Source organism: Sorex fumeus, unplaced genomic scaffold (genome assembly GCF_029834395.1).
Source record: "Sorex fumeus unplaced genomic scaffold, SorFum_2.1 ptg000054l, whole genome shotgun sequence".
Classification (NCBI taxonomy): domain Eukaryota; kingdom Metazoa; phylum Chordata; class Mammalia; order Eulipotyphla; family Soricidae; genus Sorex; species Sorex fumeus.
The window spans coordinates 15,856,007-15,876,246 of NW_026606111.1; positions in this window are offsets into that span (position 1 = coordinate 15,856,007).

Genomic DNA, 20,240 nt, shown 5'->3' on the forward strand with positions numbered 1-20,240 from the left:
TGTTTGAATATTGAATTTTTTCATTTTGGTTTGTTTTGGAACAACATCTTGGGGTGCTGAGGATTTTCTTCTGCCCCTGCACTCAGGGATAACTCCTGGTGGTGCATGACGACCCCATGTCTGGTGCCCTGGAATCAAATCCAGGTGAGTACATGTAAGGCAAGTGCCTTACCAGCTTCACTATTGCTCCAGCTGCAAAAGGTTGATTTTAATTTGATTTTCATGTATCTGTTCAAATATACTGGTGATCTCTAAAACAGAACTACTTATCAATTCCCTGCTGTCTTCACAAACAGAAGAAATAGGAAAATTCTTCACGGTAGCTTAAAGAACTTGTGAGATTTTCCTCTCATTTTACCATTGTTTATTTCTTCCTTTAGTCTTACTCTATATAGGATCACATATTTGTTGAATACATGCAGTGAGACAGACATTTTTGGAGTCAACAAAATAGAAGCCAGGAATAATGCATTCTTTCATGGAATTTATAATCTAGTTTGGGATCACAGTTTTAAAACAGTAATTGCTAACCTGAGGAAACTCTTTAAAAGGTAAATTAAAAATGTTATGTAATTAAAAACTAAGAACTTGTTCTAGTGTTTTGAAGAGTTATGTTAAGATTATGACTTGAAAACTAAAGCTTAAAGGATGAAAACTATCTAGGTACAAAAAGATCCAGCTAGAGACAAACAAATGATGATAAAATAAACCCAGTATCAATGAGTTGATAGATCAAAGAAGAGTTTAGTAGAGATAGCAGCAAAAATACTCCCAATTTTATTTAACATGTATTTATTGAATAAGTGTCAGCTATCAACAGGTGCTGGGAATATTCAGTGAATATATAAGAAAAAGTTCCAAAGTAAATAGACCAATCTTATTTGCCTTTCTTTATCAAAAAAGACATGTCAAAATTTATGCAATTTTATCTTCCTATAAATTGTACATTAAAAATTTCTATAAATTACATTTTAAATGTTTCTATTTAAAAGACATTATTTTACATTCAATGTATCTTTTATATTAATCATAGTTTCACATTCATAGTATATTTTACTTATAGGTGGAGTGATAGCACAGCAGGTAGGGCCTTTGCCTTGCACACAGTCGACCAGGATTCAATTCTTCGTCCCTCCCAGAGAGCTCAGCAAGCTAACGAGAGTATCCAAAATGCCAAAAACAGTAACAGGTCTCACAATGGAGACATCACTGGTGCCTGCTCGAGGAAATTGATGAACAATGGGATGACAGTGCTACAGTGCTATTTTACTTAATGACTTTAAGCATTAATTGTTTTATATTGATATATAATAAAGAATCAATAAACTTTGTCAGAAATCTGGAATCAAACATATTGTTGTCAAAAGTATTAGACTTAGTGAAAAATATTTTTTTGTTATTAAGCTCCATAATATGCAAGGTAAAAGAAAGCTAGGAAATCTACAAAGTGACTACTTATGGCAAAATTGAAAGGTTTGATTGAAATGTTGGTCTTCTCTAATAATACACATTTTCTTATAATGAGAAATTGCTTGAATTTTCAGAGAATAAAGGAAATAGTACACTTAACATGCAAAAGAAGTAAAGGGGAGGATTTCTGTAGAGAATATTAGTAGTACCAATAACTGACTGCTATAAGAGACTGTTGCAATACATTTCATTCGGAAAAAAGATATTATATAATATTATATTTCCTTTATGTAAATCTGCACTCCAAAATTTAAGCAATACAGGATTTTAATAATATATTAAAAAACTTCTAATATTGGGTTCCTGAGATTGTCATTAAGCAAGTATAGAAAATTCTAAATACAAATATTTGAACTTTTAGGGAAGCAAACATGACCACAATAAAGTTTTTCTATATAGATCCTTTTTTGTAGGGGTTGTCAGGTTGACAAATCCAGCTGTGCTCAGGGCTTGCTCCTGGTTCTGTACTCAAGGATCACTTCTGCCTGTGCTCAGGGACAAAACCTGGGTCAATAATGGGCATGCCAGGTAAGTAACTTACCAACTGTACTATTTCTCCAGAACTATTCATAAGTTATAAATATATATGTATATGAATTATATATGTTCTAAACTTATGTATATTATATATATAAAATGAATAAATATGTGCATTAAAATTATTTTATTTTTACCTACAACCTCAAACAGAAAGTAAATGAAAGAAAAAGAGTATGAAAAAGGAAACATTTAATAGTTGTGTCACAATATCATTAACATTTAAATAATAAAGTTGCAATGAGCCATACATTTTAGAACTTTTAACAGAATATTAATTTCTACAACTCTCGTGTCTTATGATAAGTCCTTCTTCAAGCAGAGTTAGACAACAAAACCTATCAAATGTATTGAAAAGGCATATTGGGTTTTCTTGATCATTGGTTTCCTTAAATTGGTAATAAATTAGCACACTATCACTTTTGTAGTCAATAACATAGGAATTAATGAACTATTAATGCAAAAATCATCCAGAGAAGTAAATCAAATTTATCCTATGAAAGTGGTGTAATATAAATATTATCAGCATTAAAGGTTATTTTTAATATCAATGTTTATGATGAAAATAACATGTACCTGAACCTTTTAAAATCCAAACATTCTAGGGGCTGGAATGGTACAGCAGGTTGAGCATTTGTCTAACATGTAGCCGATCCAGGTTCAATCCTTGAGATCCCATAAGATCCCTCGAACACTACCAGGAGTGCTTCTCGAGTGCAGACATGGGTGTAATCCCTAAGCATCATGGGTGTGACCCCCCCCCAAAAAAAAAAAACAAACTCTCTAATATTTTCTGTGAATAGAGTTGACCAACACTCAGAAAACACTGTTTCTGTTTTAGAGTAAATCATGTCAGATATTTTATAACATTAAATTTCACAGAGGTCTTCAGCTGGTTCTGGAGGTCTTTGGCTGCCGGATCGCTGGTCGGGCCAGGGAGGAAAACTAAACCCGCTCCCCTCCAAGGGACCCCGGCGAGGACAGCCAGGCGCGGGGGCAGGAAATTCTGCGCTGTTCTCTTCCGGGAGCTGGTTTTTATAGTCTCTGAGTCTTGGCCGTTGATGGGATTACATGGCGCCAGGGGACCAGTTGGTGGGTGTGACCCCCGCCTACTGGAATTCGGAGGATCTGGGTGGAGGATGCTCAGCCATGATCAGAGTAGGCCTGGAGATCTTAGCCCCGGGACCCACATGCCTTTGTTCCTCTGCCGGTACCTTCATGTGTGCGGAGAGTTTCCTGCCGCCGTGCCTGGCTTTCCTCGCCGGGGCCCCTTGGAGGGGAGTGGGTTGAGTTCTCCTCCCCGCCCCGACCAGGGCTCCGGCAGCCGAAGACCTCCAGAACCAAACACCACCATGCTGAGACCACTCTCCGCACACATGAAGGTACCGGCATTCGCGGCCGCGCGACATCTTATTATGACATCTTATTATCTCATTCCTTCTTTGAACAAACTGGCAGGCTACCGAATATAACCTGCCCACATGGCAGATTCTGGCAAACTCCCCGTGGCGTACCCAATATGCAAAATACCAGTAACAATGATGGGTCTCATTCTCCTAAATAGCCTTGAATATAGCACTTTCTTAAAAATGTCAGGGCTAGGATGAAGGAGACGTTACTGGGGCCTGCTCGAGGCAATCGACAAAAAACAGGATGGTCATGATTCGTGAAATTTCACAGATAGTAGTCAAGATTAATTTCAATATAGTTTCAATACTTTTAATTCATTTAATGAATATCTACTATTTAGTTTAGACATCTGAAGTGCTGGTGATTATGTGTTAAAAGTCAGAATAATAACAGAATTATGGTCTTATATATCATACTATTCATTATGTTCTTACTAATCAATATCTGACATCAGATAACAAAACTTTACTATATATGTTTCATTCTGTTAGACGGGCATAACTCTACTTTTGTGACTTTATAGTGCTGCATATATCATGAGCTAAGAACCATTATGATATCTTCAAAACTATTAAGTCACTTGCTTTGAAATTTAAGAAGGCATTACTTGAAAATTCAGGCAAAGTCATTTCTTATCTTAAAGTTCATAGCAAAATATATCATTACAAATCACAGTTTATGATATTCAAATATTATTTTTAAATATTTAATTTTTATGAGCCAATTTTTAAAGTCTTATCAATAAAATATTTTATTTGGGACAGATGAGAAACAATTGAGGCCAGCTATAAAGGGGATTAAGGTACATTGGTGGCATTAAAGAAATGATAGAGCTAAATATCCAAACCACAGAGTCAATAGCACTGCAGTCATAAAACCCAAACATTAACAACTCAACTTAAAAAGAGGTCTCTCAAGACAACAGACTGGGTGGGAGTGGGAGTATAGGAAAGATCCTGGGAACATAGATAGAACACTGGTGGTGAGATGGGTTCTATAAAAGTATATGTCTAAAACCCAACTATTAATAATTCTGCAAATCATAAGATTCTAACAAATAGAAAATTTATTTTAAAGAAGTTTGTGAAAAATGCATTCTTTATGTTCAGCTTATTGCTTTTATCTCTATAACTGTTTCTCAGCCTTTTCTGAATGAAGCCTCTTTCTGATTTGTCTCCATCCTGTCTTCTCTGTTCCCCTGGTTGACCCTTTAGTTGCAGGCCTGGGTCCCCTATTCATGTGATTTTCACCTATGGCCCCTTGAAATATTTTGGGGACCCACAAAAAGTCATATGGTCCCAGTTGATACATACTGATCTATGCAACTCATTGGAGAGAGACAATTAACACTTAATTAGAAAACAGACCAGGACCTTTGAGACTGTTAAATAACAGTAAGAAGCAAAACCTACCAAACAAAAACACCGTTAATGATAGGCTTGACCTTGTTTTTTGTTGATGTTAAATAATATTAAATTTTGGAGAAAATACCTCCAGCACTATTGGGAGAACTGCCTCTTTAACTAAAAACTGCAACTTCCTATAGAAGGTCAACAAAGTGGTATTCTGAGTGATATTACCACATGTAGGGCATTAGTCTTGCATCCCCTATGGTCACCTGAGCACTGCCAGGAGTGTTCCCTGAGCTCAGAGCCAAGAGTAAGCCCTAAACACTGCTGGGTGTGGTCCCCAAACAACAACAAAAATAAAATGAACAAAGAAATTACTATGTTCACAGTAATAATAATATAAATTTATTATTATAACTATTATTATTAATAATAATAATATGCACAAGGCTGCTGAGGATTGAATCCAGGGCCTCACACTTGAATTGCTCTCTCACTGGGTCACATTTAAAGTAAATATACTTAAATACACTTAAATTGATTTCACAATTTAAATAAGTATAACCTCTCTCAAGAGAGTCAAGTTTAAATTAAATCATGTTATTACCTCATCATTTTCAAAACTACAGAATCTTCACAAGTCCTTTTCTTTCCCCCTATGGTGAGTTCTTTTTCTCCTCATAGAAAAAGTGACTTCCAAATGCCACTATTTGCCATTGCTCAACCACTGTGCCTTTCCTCTTTAAGGGAATACTTGAAGCTGTTTATAGCAATTTTCAGTTCTTTATTTGTTTCAAACTGGAGAGCTTGTTAATCTCTTTGATGATCCCAATGGAGATTAGTTATCTTAGTCTTTTTCAAAGGAAACCAGTATCTATTGCTTTTCCAAATAAAGGATTCAAACCCGTGGTGAGGGATCTTCAATAGTCAGTTCACTAGTGTGTACATGACAAGTCCCATAATACCATCCATGCCAGTTCACTTCTAGTACATAATCTCAAGGACACTGTTAGTAAAAAAAAAATCCGCTTGTAATCCACCCAGTATGCTTATCCACTATTCACTTTTGTAATAAATGAAACGTTTTCAGTACTTTAGTTCCTTAAGGAGATATGCTGATTATCCTCCTACAACATATATGACTTCAAAGGTATTCATTGAAATAAAATAATAACCAATTGACTATATTAGATAACTGTATTTAAATTATTTTTCTTCCTCATGCATTTGTTTGACTTCCATATGTTTGACCTCCACTACATCCACTACCCAGCTTCCGCCACGCTTCAGGCCACTTTCCGGACGCTTGGGCACGAGTGAAGCCCCACAGAACCAGGTAAGTGGAACTCTGCGACCTTGGACTCCAGGCTCAACAGGACCTGGGAACAGAGATACTCTGCCTGCTCCCACCAATCTCTGGCGACCCAAGGATTATACCCAGAAGATCCACCCTACCAGTACCAGATGAATACGTCATCAGCAGACTTCCACTACCTCCACTACCCAGCCGCCACCATGCACCAGGCCACTTTCTGAACCACATGATCACTCCACATCATAAGACACTTAATACCCATCTTCCAAGATTACAGAACCATATACAGAACCATATTTGATATTTGATAGGGCTCAAATATGGTTTGAACCATGGGAACACCTTCAAGGGCAACTAGAGGCCGCCCTAAAAGTCTCTGTCCCTCTTGGAGAGCCTGGCAAGCTACCCAGAGTATCCCACCTGCATAGCAGAGCCTGTCAATCTATTTGTGGTGTATTCTATATGCCAAAACCAGTAAATGCAATGGGTCTCATTCCCCTGATCCTGACAGAGCCACCAATATGGCAGTGTTAAGAAGGATGAGGAAAGGGGGGCTGATAAAATCTCAAGGCTAAACTAGACTGCCCAAACAAAGAAGGACAAAAATGACTGTACTTTCAATGTACATACGCTGGCATTGGATGCATCCATCAAGGACCTGATGGTGCAAGAGCAAAATATCAAGTATGACATCATTGCTCTGACTGAGACGAGAAGGCATCAATCACATCACACCATTTTCGACACTGGAGAAGAACTTTTCCTCAGAACATGCGACAAAAGAGGCATAGGTAGTGTCGGTGTCCTTGTCAACATGACCTTTGCCATGAGCATTGATTCATTTGAATGCCTAACAACCTGAATCGGACAATTACACTTGAATAGATGTGGCTCAATGATGGCAGTTTCTCTCTTTGTTGTCTATGCACCAACATCCAATTATGATGAAGGAGAAATTGAGGAGTTCTACATGGAGCTGGAAAAGTTCTATAAAGAAGACCACACCTTCTACAAGATCATTGTTGGTGATATGTTAAGGATAATACAGTTTCCCATTATAAAACTAGATATTGGAAGTTAGTTGTACTACTCAACCCATAAGAAGCTTACTCTTTGCCAAAGTGGTTTTTTGTCTTGCTATATTTAAATAAATTGCATTCTTTCATTAGAGCTCAATTTAGCATTTGACTCAGCCTTTATACTTAATATTAAAAAAGCAATAATAGATCCAGGGCATTATATAATTAAATATTAAAACTCATTTCAAAACTTTTGAACATTATTTGGAAGGTTTCCGTGTAGAACTTTTGAGTTACTAAATATTTAAAATCTTTACAATTTGTCAAACTTTTTAAAATTTATTTTGTATCTTCGAAGGAAGTAAGGACTGGTTGGGAATGTATCTCTAGATTGCAATTTCACAGATTTCTAATTTGAAGGACCCATTAGTTGATTTAGTTTGTTTTAGCATCATCTTGTGATACAATTTATGAATAGAACTTGGTAAAAAATGTCATAATCTATGTCAATAGTAATTGTTCTTATAGGGTTATATTCTATACCTTTAATTTTCTAAATCAATGCCAATATCTTCCACTATTTTATGATTGTCTTAATTTACAATGTGTATGCTAATGTAAAACATTGCAGAAGAAGCAGGTGATAACATTTATTTGACTGTTAAGATAAGCCTCTGGATGGCCTCTCTTCCATGTCTTTTCTTCATTAACAACTTATATTTGCAAAAATTTTACGAGTAACCTATACCAAAGTATTAATAAAATGGTATTAGAGATTGCCTGAGAGGTAAGAAAAGTAATCAGATAATCTGTTATCATTTATATAATATTAAATAATTGATTACTGAAAAATGCTATTCAACATAATTATAATAGTCTATTAAATCACTTAATTACTTCCCGTTAGTCGTCGATTTGCTCGAGCGGGCGCCAGTAACGTCTCCATTTGTCCCTGTCGCGTGCTAGTGTAGCCCAATGGCATCTCTTCGCTCCGGGAACATGAAGGGCCTCAAACCGATCGTCCATGATCTTGATGAAGAAGTCTGACCATCTGGTAGGTGGGCGGCCACGCAGTCTTTTGACATTCCGTGGAATCCACTCAGTAACAGCTCTAGTCCAGCGGTCGTCTTTAAATCTCATTACGTGACCAGCCCATCTGATTTTCGACACCTTGGCAAATGAGACAGCGTCCCTGATCCTTGATCGTCGACGGATGTCAGAACTCCGGATTCTTTCTCTCATTTGAGTGAAACGTGATATTCCAAGCATAGCTCTTTCTATTCTTCTTTGGGAGACCTTTAGGTCTCCCAAAGAATTATAATAGTATATCACCAAAATTACAAACACACTGTTGATCTAGAAACATGTTCATTATAATTATGACAGGGCTGGAGCGATAGCAAAGCGGGTAGGGCGTCAGCCTTACAAGCGGCCAACATGGCCGACCCGAGTTCGATTCCTCCGCCCCTCTCGGAGAGCCCGGCAAGCTACCAAGAGTATTTGATATGCCAAACACAGTAACAACAAAGTCTCCAATGGAGACGTTACTGGGCCCGCTCGAGCAAATCGACGATCAACAGGAGGGCCTTTACCTTTTACCTTTATAATTATGACTATTCCAACTGACTATGCCAGATAGGAGAAGCTTTCATCCTAGAACCATGAGCTTGATTTATGGAAATGTGTGAAATTAGAAAAGAGGTCAGAATAAATCTAAATGAAGTCAAATAAGGACAAGTCCTGAGAAATATGCAATAAGATCTTGAAATTATATTCCTTCTGTAAATATAGTTAGACTCAATATACAATAACAAAATGATAACCTAATAGTAACACAAAATGCTTAAGCAAATATTTTATCATTACTTTTCTAATTTTTTTAATGCAGTTTGAAGTTCCATTCATGAATATCTATTTTAGCTTGCTTTGGTGATTAAAATGAAGTCTGTCATGAGGTTATAAAGGAAAAATGTGGATTTGGATTTTGAGTAAGGTGGTGGATAACAGGAGGGATAGTTTGTTTGTACAGTAAAATTGAATAAAAGAAAGCATTTCATAAGATTAGAAGTATATTGGTTTTATATTAGCTTTAGTAGTAATGATTATTAATCACATTGCTATAAATAATCTCTGAAATGTATGTGCTTTTACCATATGAAGTCTACATTAGCAATGAAACAAATAACCGGCTGCTCTGAGACCTTAGGATACAAGATCTGGAATAAATTTTGTCTTGTTTTCTTAAAAAAACGTAAGTCCCCTCACCCCTGGTCTTCTTGTTATTTTTTTAACCCTCATCTACTTAACTATTTATGTGTGTGTGTGTGTATGTGTGTGTGTGCACACATATTGATTGGACATTGACTCTACTTGTTATTTTCACAGAATTATATATTTCTTGCACACCTTAACATTAATGCAGGCTTTAAAATCATTTGCAACAACATTATAGTGAAAAACTACTATATGTATGTGTGTATCTCTGTGTGTGTGTCTTTTGGTTTGGGGCCACGCCACCTGTGATTGAGGGTTGGATTACTTTGGGCTCTGTGCTTAAGCATTACAACTGGCAGGGTTTGTGGGATTATTTTCAGTGCCAGGATAGACCCTGGGTAGGCTCCATGCAAGCCCAACTAACACTTTGGTGTGTGTGTGCATTTGTGTGTGTGTGTGTGTGTGTGTGTACAAGACAGAAGTTTCTACATTGACTCTGGCCACCCAAGTTCCATTCCTCAGAGACATTTCTAAGTAAGACTTTGCATAACACATTGTATTTAATCCTTTGAATACTTTCACCTGTATTGGTTATTCTAACCTCAAAAAATGAACATTTAAAATTATAAATGAGTTTCTTATTACATACCAATCTTTTGACATGTAATATTGAAGACTGAGAATTATTTTTAATTATTGTTTGGTATATTTCTTGTGTTTAATATTATTTTAAAATTTATTTCAGAGAAGTAAAAAAATTTATGTTCCAGATTAGTTATAATATATATATATATCCAAACATGGAAAACAAGCTTCAGATACTTTTTTCTGAAAGTCCTATTTAAATCATTTAATTCCTGATAACTGCGATTATAGTGGGATCATGATGATCTTATCAATGGTCAGATACCACGAGTTACAAAGCTATTCATAGTTGGATTTTTGAAATACAATATTCCATCACTGATCTTGTCACCAGTGTCAACTTCAGTGTTCCCACTTTACCTCTCTTTCCCCAACCCCGCCATCCCCAGTTTGCCATCTTGACAGGCACCTTTTAAGTTTGGTTATTAAAGTTTGGGCCTCATGATTTCATAAGTTTCAAAGAGTTTCTGACAGCTGTAAACTGTGTTGGTTTGGCTATGTAGCTCTATCATTCCTTAGCATCACCAATGTAACTGAATTTCCTTGACCCTTGCTCCTGTTGCTTCACATTTATCTCTTCTCTCCTTAACCCTTCAACTCTGTTTCTTTCCTTCTCCTTCCTATATTTTGAAGCCAATGGTGCTCTGAGCATAGCCCCTATAAATCATTGCATTTTAACCCATTTACTCTAAATACTATATATTCACAATATCTTGTGTTTATCATTTTTCTGGTGTACTTCACCTAACATATCTTCCAGTTCCATCCACGTTGCAGGAAATTGAATGATTTCATCATAGCTTTCATTGCATAATATTCCATTGTGAAGATATACCACATCTTCATGATCCACTGATACGTTGCTGGGCATGTAGGTTTATGCCACACCTTAGCTATTGTACTGAGTGCTCCAATGAATGATGAATAAATGCATCCTTTTGAAGGAATCACGAGTCTCTTTGAAAATAATTGCTTACCCAGTTGTTAATTCTAATAGTATCTCCTGTAAACTAAGATCGAAAATGTAAAAAGAAATTGTAAAAAATAATCTACAGTTTCATCACTCTGAAAATTGTGTTATTCTTCAGTTTTTACTAATGCCAACTTTTATAATTTGCTTGTAGAAGGAAGGCAAGTTAGTTTTTCTTTTGTTGTTCATTCAACTGACTTTAAATAATTTTATTATTAATTCCATTAGAATTGTGGGGAATAAGATATTTTTAAATATATAAGATAATTTTAAATTATAAGAGAGCAATTTAGGTTAAATATAATTCTTATGAGCTGGAGAGATAGTATAGGGTGCCTGTCTGAAACATCTTAATCCTGTTTCTGTCCTTGGCACTGAATATTGTCCCTCAAGCACAGCTAGGAGTGATCCCTGATCAAAGAGCCAGGAGTAAGCCTTGACTACCACCAGGTATGGCCTAAAACAAAGAAAAATACAAACGTAACTCTTTCTAAGTTTTCATATACTTTGTTTTCTCTTATTTTTCCATCCTTTCAGTAATGTTATGAGAAAAAAATATAGTCAAGTTACTATGGAAAAATACATATATATGCACTATAGCACTGTCCTCCCATTATTCATCGCTTTGCTTGAGCTGGCACCAATAATGTATCCATTCTGAGACTTGTTACTGTTTTTGGCATATAAAATACACCACAGGGAGCTTGCCAGGCTCTGTGTGTGGGCAGGATACTCTCGGTGGCTTGATGGGCTCTCCAAGAGGGATGGAGGAATCCAACCGGTGTCGACCACATGCATGGCAAACACCCTACCTGCTGTGCTCTTATCCAAAGAGTCGGTACAAAAGGCAAGGCATTGCCTTGCACAATGCTGATGTGGGTTGGATTCCCAGAACCATATATTGTCCCCTGAACCCCAGCAGAAGTGACCGTAATCATATAGCCAGAAGTGCTGGATGTAGCCCTAAAACCATGTGTGTGTGCCTTTTATTTTCTTTCAACTCCTCTAAAGCTGAACTTTAACCATAAGAAAGTATTTAATTTAGCTTATAAAAATTTGCCTAAACATTTAAAAGTAATTGATTCAGATATTATAAGTAATTTCTGCTCAAATGAAGACTGATAATTTATAAGATAGGTGGTACTGAAGAAAAGAGAAAATACTTTGTATTGGTTTGAAGCATAAACATAGAAAATATACTTTCAATAAATATTTCCCCTTATCATTAATCTTTGTATTGGATCATCAAATTTTAATTGACAGCTGTAAGCTGTAATTGATGCAGGTTATTTTTTATAATACTTTTCCTAGAAGAAAAGCAACCAATTATTAATAAGCCTTCAAAGAGATTTTGCTGGTCCAAAAGCTTTTTACAGTAAAGGGGAGAAAAGGGATATTATGCAGTTGAATACATTCGATTGACTATGGAGTAGAAAAGTATATCTCATTATAGCTCGGGACAGAGAGATGACGTTGAATGCAATAATACTTTTATAGCTACTGGGAGGAAAAATATGATGGGTTGATATCCAATCAGAAATTGTGTCATGGAATTCTTTGAAGGTAGGCTAGCAAAAAATTTTACGCTTAGATGATTTTAATTTTAAATCAAAACTGCTTCTTTTTTAAATCTTTGCTTAAAGGATTAGAATTTAGCCCAGTTTTTTTTAACATAAAGGAGTTTACTTGAGAAAAAATGAAATAATAGATATTCATCTCCAAAATTGTTGACATTGAACAGTTTCCACCTCTGCAACTTTGCTGTGAGGAATGCAATGACAGTTTCTGTGCTGTGTTTGCCTATGAGATGATTTCCTTGAAGTCTCGTAATGAGTTGTTTTTGGCAGGATTAATGAGTATTATAATGGTAAATGGATGTTTGCTGCTCAGTTGTGTTCCATCACGGAGTAACATGGGGTTTCTGGTCCCTTGGAGGCCATAATTGGTGGCATTAATGCAGTTTTTAATTACACTTCTTGAAAAAAAATGAATTGGAACCAAAACAAAAGCTAAGTGATCATCTCTCTGCTGCTTCACATGGTATAAACAGAAGACTGATGTTATCTCTGATATCTATAATTTGAATCATACTCTCCAGATAGAACATATGCATTTTATTTTGATGATAATTTTGTTTAGAAATGACTTATTTGCCTTTGTATTTTCCTCATATTCTAAAATAGCCTTTTGTTTTTAATCTATCTATACTTGTGTAGTATATGCACATTTTAAACAGATCTCTATTATGTAGTAATATAAATATAGGTATTTAATAAAGATGTACCTAATGCAGGTATAGACAAACAAAAATAGTGGGCTATTTTCTTATAGTTATACACCTACATTTGCTTCCTCATCTTCACTGCTAGTGCTGAGCAATCTAAGTGTAATTAATTCCCAAAGCTCTATGAATGAACTATAATGCACTAAGCCATTTTTCTTGTTCTCCTTTCACACATGTATATGAGAAATTACTAATAGCTGCTGCTTCAGCATATTCTGTCTTTACAGTATTATGTTTGTTTGTGGTTGGTAGTGAGTAGGAAGATTCACATGGATCTACGGGATAGCATTTTCTGAATGTACTATGGAGAAAAAAAGTCTCATAAGGCATATGGTGATAAAGAGTAAAATATAAGTTTAAAAAATCCAATGTCAACCAGATACTTATACATTGAATCGACTATATTGGTTACTGTATATTTCCTTCTAGGAATAATCATTATTTAACTTTCCTATATTTTAAAATGAATTATAGTATCAGAGTGTAGTGAAATAAATTGTCTAGGGAATATATGAGCTATTGAGGTTAACAGATTATGTTACCTTTTTATGTACTTGATGAAGAAAATCAATGTGGAGAGTGTACCTTAATCCTTAGAGTCCTTTGTGAAAATAATCTTAGTAACTGTTTTTTCCTTGCTGTTGGGACAGAAATGCATTTGGTTAGCAACCATAACTATAGAATAAGTGCTACAGAATTGCACCTATATTTATGTTTGCATTTAGGTGACGCTTAGATAGCCTCATATTTCTTAGAATTGCCAGCATTTAAAAAGAGAAAGCTACCATTCTCCTCTGCGTGTCTTTGACACTGTGTTATTTATACTCCTGTCATTAGGTAAAATTCTTTATTGATAGGTTCAAATACCTGTTTCTAAGATTTTCCACAACCGTAAAATAACTGTATTTTCTATTTGGTAAGAAAGAAAGGAAACAACAACCAACCTTCACTTCCACCCAACAAGTAGAAAGTGGAGAAGCAAGTTTAAAACAAAACAAAACAAAACCTACAACGGTTTTTATCAGCACGTATTTTAGCGTGTGGAAGCCAAGGAACAGTCATCAATGGCTGAAAATTTTTAACTATATTGTCTACCAGAAAACAGGATCCAGCCTTAGCTTTATGCGTCTCCATTCTCTTCATGTTCATGAAGATTAAGTGTGCTGAAGTTGCTTTGTTTTTTCTTTAGAAGAGTGATGATAGTGATTAATTCAGTTGATGCATCATTGTCCCATCCCTACTACTTTAGTAGTTTCCACAAAATGTCTTAAAATAACTAGACAGCATTTATACATGCGAAAACTCTGTGTGCTTTTGCATATTATCATTCTATTTAAATCTATTTCAGATCTTGTCAGCCATGCCTTCTAAAAACACTGGGGAAAAGAGTTATCAAAATGCAACTTAAAATGGAATGTTTAAATAAATGTTTAATATCAGATAACTCTGTGTGTATATATATATGTTTATAAATACAGACAAGCACATTTGCACACAGATATACACAATGTAAGGTAAAGGTAAAGGTAAAGGCCCTCCCGTTGATCATCGATTTGCTCGAGCGGGCCCAGTAACGTCTCCATTGGAGACTTTGTTGTTACTGTGTTTGGCATATCGAATACGTCACGGGGAGCTTGCCAGGCTCTGCCGTGTGGGCGAGATACTCTCGGTAGCTTGCCGGGCTCTCCGAGAGGGGCGGAGGAATCGAACTCGGTTCGGCCATGTTGGCTGCGTGCAAATGCCCTACCGCTGTGCTATTGCTCCAGTCAATGTATGTGTGTAATATATATACACATATGCATATTTATAAATATTGGTTATAAATTCATCCATAGTGTACTAGCAGTGATTATTTTGTTCTAGTAATTTTTTTTTTTGCTTTTTGGGTCACACCCGGTGATACTCAGGGATTACTCCTGGCTTTGCACTCAAGAATCACTCCTGGCGCTGCTCAGGGGACCATATAGGATACTGGGAATTGAACCCAGGTCGGCCACATGCAAGGCAAACGTCTTACCCGCTGTGCTATTGCTCCAGCCTCTCTAGTAATATTTTTGCTGATTTTTTGTGATGGAAATAAATTGTTTGCTATAGCCCCTCTATTTCATAATTTATAATGATATTTAAAAACCTATAATACTTAATGGACTGGAGCAATAGCACAGCAGGTAGGGCATTTACCTTGCACACAGACAACCTGGGTTTGATTTCTCCGTCCCTCTTGGAGAACCCAGCAAGCTACTGAGAGTATCCTGCCCACACAGCCTGGCAAGCTCCTCATGGCATATTCGATATGGCAAAAACAGTAACAAGTCTCACAATGGAGACATTACTGGTGCCCGCTAGATCAAATCGATGAACAATAGGAGAACAGTGCATAATACTTAATATTTTCTGAGTTCTCTTTGTGCCAAGCACCTTGTATTTACTGCTTTGTTTCCTTCCCACCCCATCCCCGACACACAAACATCAAACTTTGGAATGGGTACTAAAATTTTCCATTTTCTTTAGACTTTGGGCCAATAAGCTGAGACATAGGTTGGGGGCTCACCCAGTGTCACATACACTTTTGAGAGTAATGTTAGGATTCTCGCTCTGCATGACTATAGACTGGTCACACTTAAACCCTCTACCATGCCCGTAAGCATGGAGGGAAATTTTAAAAAGCAAAACAACAACTATCAGTTACAATTTTACCAACACTATTCAGTTGTTTAAAAAAAATGTATTTATAGGATCTTACAATTTTATTGTTTAATGATCTTAGAGCTTATATACTATCCAGAATTCACACTGAAAATGAAGAAATAAATTCCCAGCGCCAGAGAGTTAGTAAGAAATGAAGGTGCATACTTGTATGCAGTCAGTTCTGGTTTGATCCCTGGTACCACATGATCCCTTGATCATCACCAAGAGCAGTCTTTGAAGCCCCGGCCACAGCTAGATATAACTTTGGAGGCCCCAGTGCCAGTAGGGTGGCCTGGGTAGTTCTGGTCACCTCTGGGGCTCGGCAGCACCACATTCTCAGGCTCCCTATTGAACTGCACAGTTGACCCTGAGTTACCAGAAAGGGCCCTGCGGATCCTGTGAACAGTGCTTGACAGTGTCCCCTGAAACTGACCAAAACAAAAAATGAAAATAGAAATTAATTATCTATAGTTTGCGATAGAACAGCGGGTAGGGCATTTGCCTTGCAAGTGGCCAACATGGCCTATCTGAGTTCGATTCCTCCGCCCCTCTCAGAGAGCCCGGCAAGCTACTGAGAGTATCTCGCCCACATGGCAAAGCCTGGCATATCGTGACGTATTCGATATGCCAAACCCAGTAACAGTTGTCACAATGGAGACGTTACTGGGCCTGCTCGAGCAAATCGATGAACAACGGGAGGACAGTGAAGTGACAGTGACAATTAACACTATGTTTATATGGGACATGTGGGCTGAAGTGATGGTAAAGCAGAGAGAGTGCTTGCTTTGTAGACACCAGACCAGAGTTTGATTCCCAGAACCCTGTATGGCCTGAGGCACTTCCAGGAACAATCCCTCCAAATAGACAGTCAGAAGTAAATTCTTAGAATGGTCAGGGGTCATCAAGAAAGAAAACAAAATAAAAAATGAAACAAATAGGATATGACACTAAGGCAGAGATGAATTTGCAACTTTGTTCCCAATGTTCATATGGTAACTAAGCCCAATGGTACAAGTCCACACCTCATATTCTAGTACTTGAGTGGAAAGTTGTGCAGAGTTCATTTTTAAAGGGTGTTGCACGTAAGATAGATTAGTAGTGAGTGTTGTTTTGGAACTGAGCAAATTTGAAGATGTTTCCTCTTCTACTCAGAATCTGTTTGGCAGTGTGTAAATTAAATAATACCTCTGTGCTTCAGTTTATATTTTTCATGGGTCATATCTTTGTAGTAATGTTCCTTTCAGCGTTGTTACAAAGTAAATAATGTATTTGAAGTACTTAGATACCCACTGTAAGCATTTTATATTTGTGTATAATTTTAGTTCTTTGCATCAATTAACCTTTTATTTGGGGAAGTGCGAAGCCTCCCAAGCAGTACTCAGAAGGCCGAGGCCCCCATCCCAGAGATTGTTAGCCAGCCAGCAGAGAGGGGTACAGTGCTAATACTGGAGAATGTTGTGCTACTTGGCCCTTGTGGTGCAGGGATATCCAGGTATGTCTGATAGTATTCAGCACTTCTGATCTAGACCCACAGTGTTTGGAGGACCATTTGGTGCTGAGACTTGGGTGGATAACATGCAAGGTATTTTAATCCATGAACTTTCTATATGCTCAAGAGTACCATTTCTTTAGGGTGAACATTATGCAATAGTTAGAACAACTGCCACAATTTTAACAAAAACAGTCATAAATGGGTGTTTGGAAATTAAATCATTTTTACTTCCTGATCATAATGCAAAAAGAAATTTTATTCTTAAAACTTTTTAACATTGCTCATCAGCGGTCTACTCTGTAAATGTGCTTGAAACGTAACAGGGCCGGGCCTGGATTGTTGTCATGTTTCTTTTAAAATTTTTTAATTTAATAGCAAATTCTGAAAAAAGGAGCATATTTTCTCATAATTTATCAAAAAATAATAAAGGCAAACCTCCTGGAACACAGTGATAGAGATTTGAGTTTGGATTTTCGCTTTTCCTGTAGTTTGGCCTGAGGCAAGTGCTTACCTAGACTCAAACACTGTCTCCCCAGTTGTACAATGAAAATATAACCTATACCTTGCAGGTCTGTTGTGTCTATTAATAATGATATATGCAAAGGGCTTTGGATAAGGTCTGGGACTTAGGCACATAATAAATGGTAGCAATTTTTGTTGTTAATATTTCTTGTCTTAGGTATGTATGCATCTTTAATAATACTGCCAATCTACCTCTCATAACCTCAGTTCACAAAATAAGTACCTGTACTTTATAATTTGAAGATAATATCCTAAATCAGTAAAGGTAAAAAGGTAAAGGCCCTCCCGTTGATCGTCGATTTGCTCGAGCGGGCCCAGTAACGTCTCCATTGGAGACTTTGTTGTTACTGTGTCTGGCATATCGAATACTCTCGGTAGCTTGCCGGGCTCTCCGAGAGGGGCGGAGGAATCGAACTCGGGTCGGCCATGTTGGCCGCTTGTAAGGCGAACGCCCTACCCGCTGTGCTATCGCTCCGATATCCTAAATCAGTAAATTTATTTATAGTATACATGAACTATCCAAGAGAAACAGCTGTTATTTTAAATATTTCATTGTTTTGTTAACTGGTATCAGGGTTGTTTATTTAGAAAGTTGAAGAAATTATTTTTTGCTAAAAAATATTTATTTTTGCCACAATATATTTAAAATATAAAAATTACACTCTAAAATGTTATCTATATTATTCCCTTTCTTAATTTTAACAGATCCATATCAGGGTTATAGACTTTCTTAATTTAAATGTATTTTTCAGGAGTTAAATATTAGACTTATTTAAATTTATTCATATAAGATTAGTATATAAACTTCAGCAAGTAAATGATTGTAATAAAATGCTATTATGCACTTTTCTCCTCATTTAGAAGATGGAAGAGAAAATCATACTTGCACCGAGATTAAAAATAATTCCAAATATTTCACAGTAAATTTAAAATAAATAGATTTTTAGAAGTTAGGTGTTTTCCTGAAGACAGTTGAATCATATTTTAAAACAAGTAAATTTAAAAAACAATAGCTATAACATAAACCTATAAATTACAACATAGAGAATGTTTTATTTTACAGTGAAGCATGTTTTATGCTATTAAATGTCTTAGTCTCTTCATTAAAAATAATTACCAAATATCATTCTGAGTATCATGATCTCAGCTATTCTTAAACCAATTCAAGGGCTTAGTTTTTATTAATTTAATTTAATGTTACCAACCTTAGAAATTGAGCTCCCATTTGATCCAGCAATCCCACTCCTGGGAATATATCCCAGAGAGGCAAAAAAGTATAGCCGAAGTGACATCTGCACTTGTTTGTTCATTGCAGCACTGTTTATAATAGCCAGAATCTGGAAAAAACCTGAGTACCCGAGAACAGATGACTGGTTAAAGAAACTTTGGTACATTTACACAATGGAGTACTATGTAGATGTTAGAAAAGACGAAGTCATGAAATTTACATACAAGTGGTACTACATGGAAAATATCATGTTAAGCGAAATGACTCAGAAAGGGATAGACATAGAAAGATTGCATTCATCTGGGGAACATAAAGTAACAAAATAGGAGACAACATCCAAGAATGGCCGAAATTAGTACCAGGAATTTTGCTCCATGGCTCTGAGGCCAGTTACACAAGCTAGGGGAAAAGGGAGCTCACATAGAGAAAGGAGCACCAAATAAAGAGTGTTGGGAGGATCCTCCCAGGACAGAAGAAGCATGCTGAAAGTAGACTGTAGACCAAGCATGATTCCCACTCAATGCCTCTTTTGCAAACCACAACACCCAAAAGGAGAGAGAGAACAAAAGGGTATGCCCTGACACAGAGGCAGGGTGGGATGGGGATTGGGATACTGGGAATCCATGGTGGTGGGAAATGGGCACTGGTGGAGGGATGGGTATTTGATCACTGTATAGTTGAAATGCAAGCACAGAATTTTTTTTAAGCACAGAATTTTTTAAGTCTACAACTGTACCTCATGGTGTCTCACTAATAAAAATTTTTTAAAAAATTGAATACCAGAATATAGTTTGTAAGATAGAGAATGTGATTAAAGTTCTTTTCTTGCTCTCCAAGTCTCAGAGCATTTGAATCAATATGTTTACATATCATTATAAGTTACTATGCATAGACAAAATGAATTGAAGTACCTTGGATCTTTGTCTAGACACTTGTTGAGAGTAAAAGAATCTTTTTTTAAAAGATTAATTGAGATAATTTTTTGATTAAGATAGTCTTTTTTATTTGTTTTTGGTTTTGTGTCATCCACCCAGTGCTCAGGGTTTACCCCTGGTTCTGTGTTCAGGGATCATTTCTGGTAAGCTCCTTGTATCATA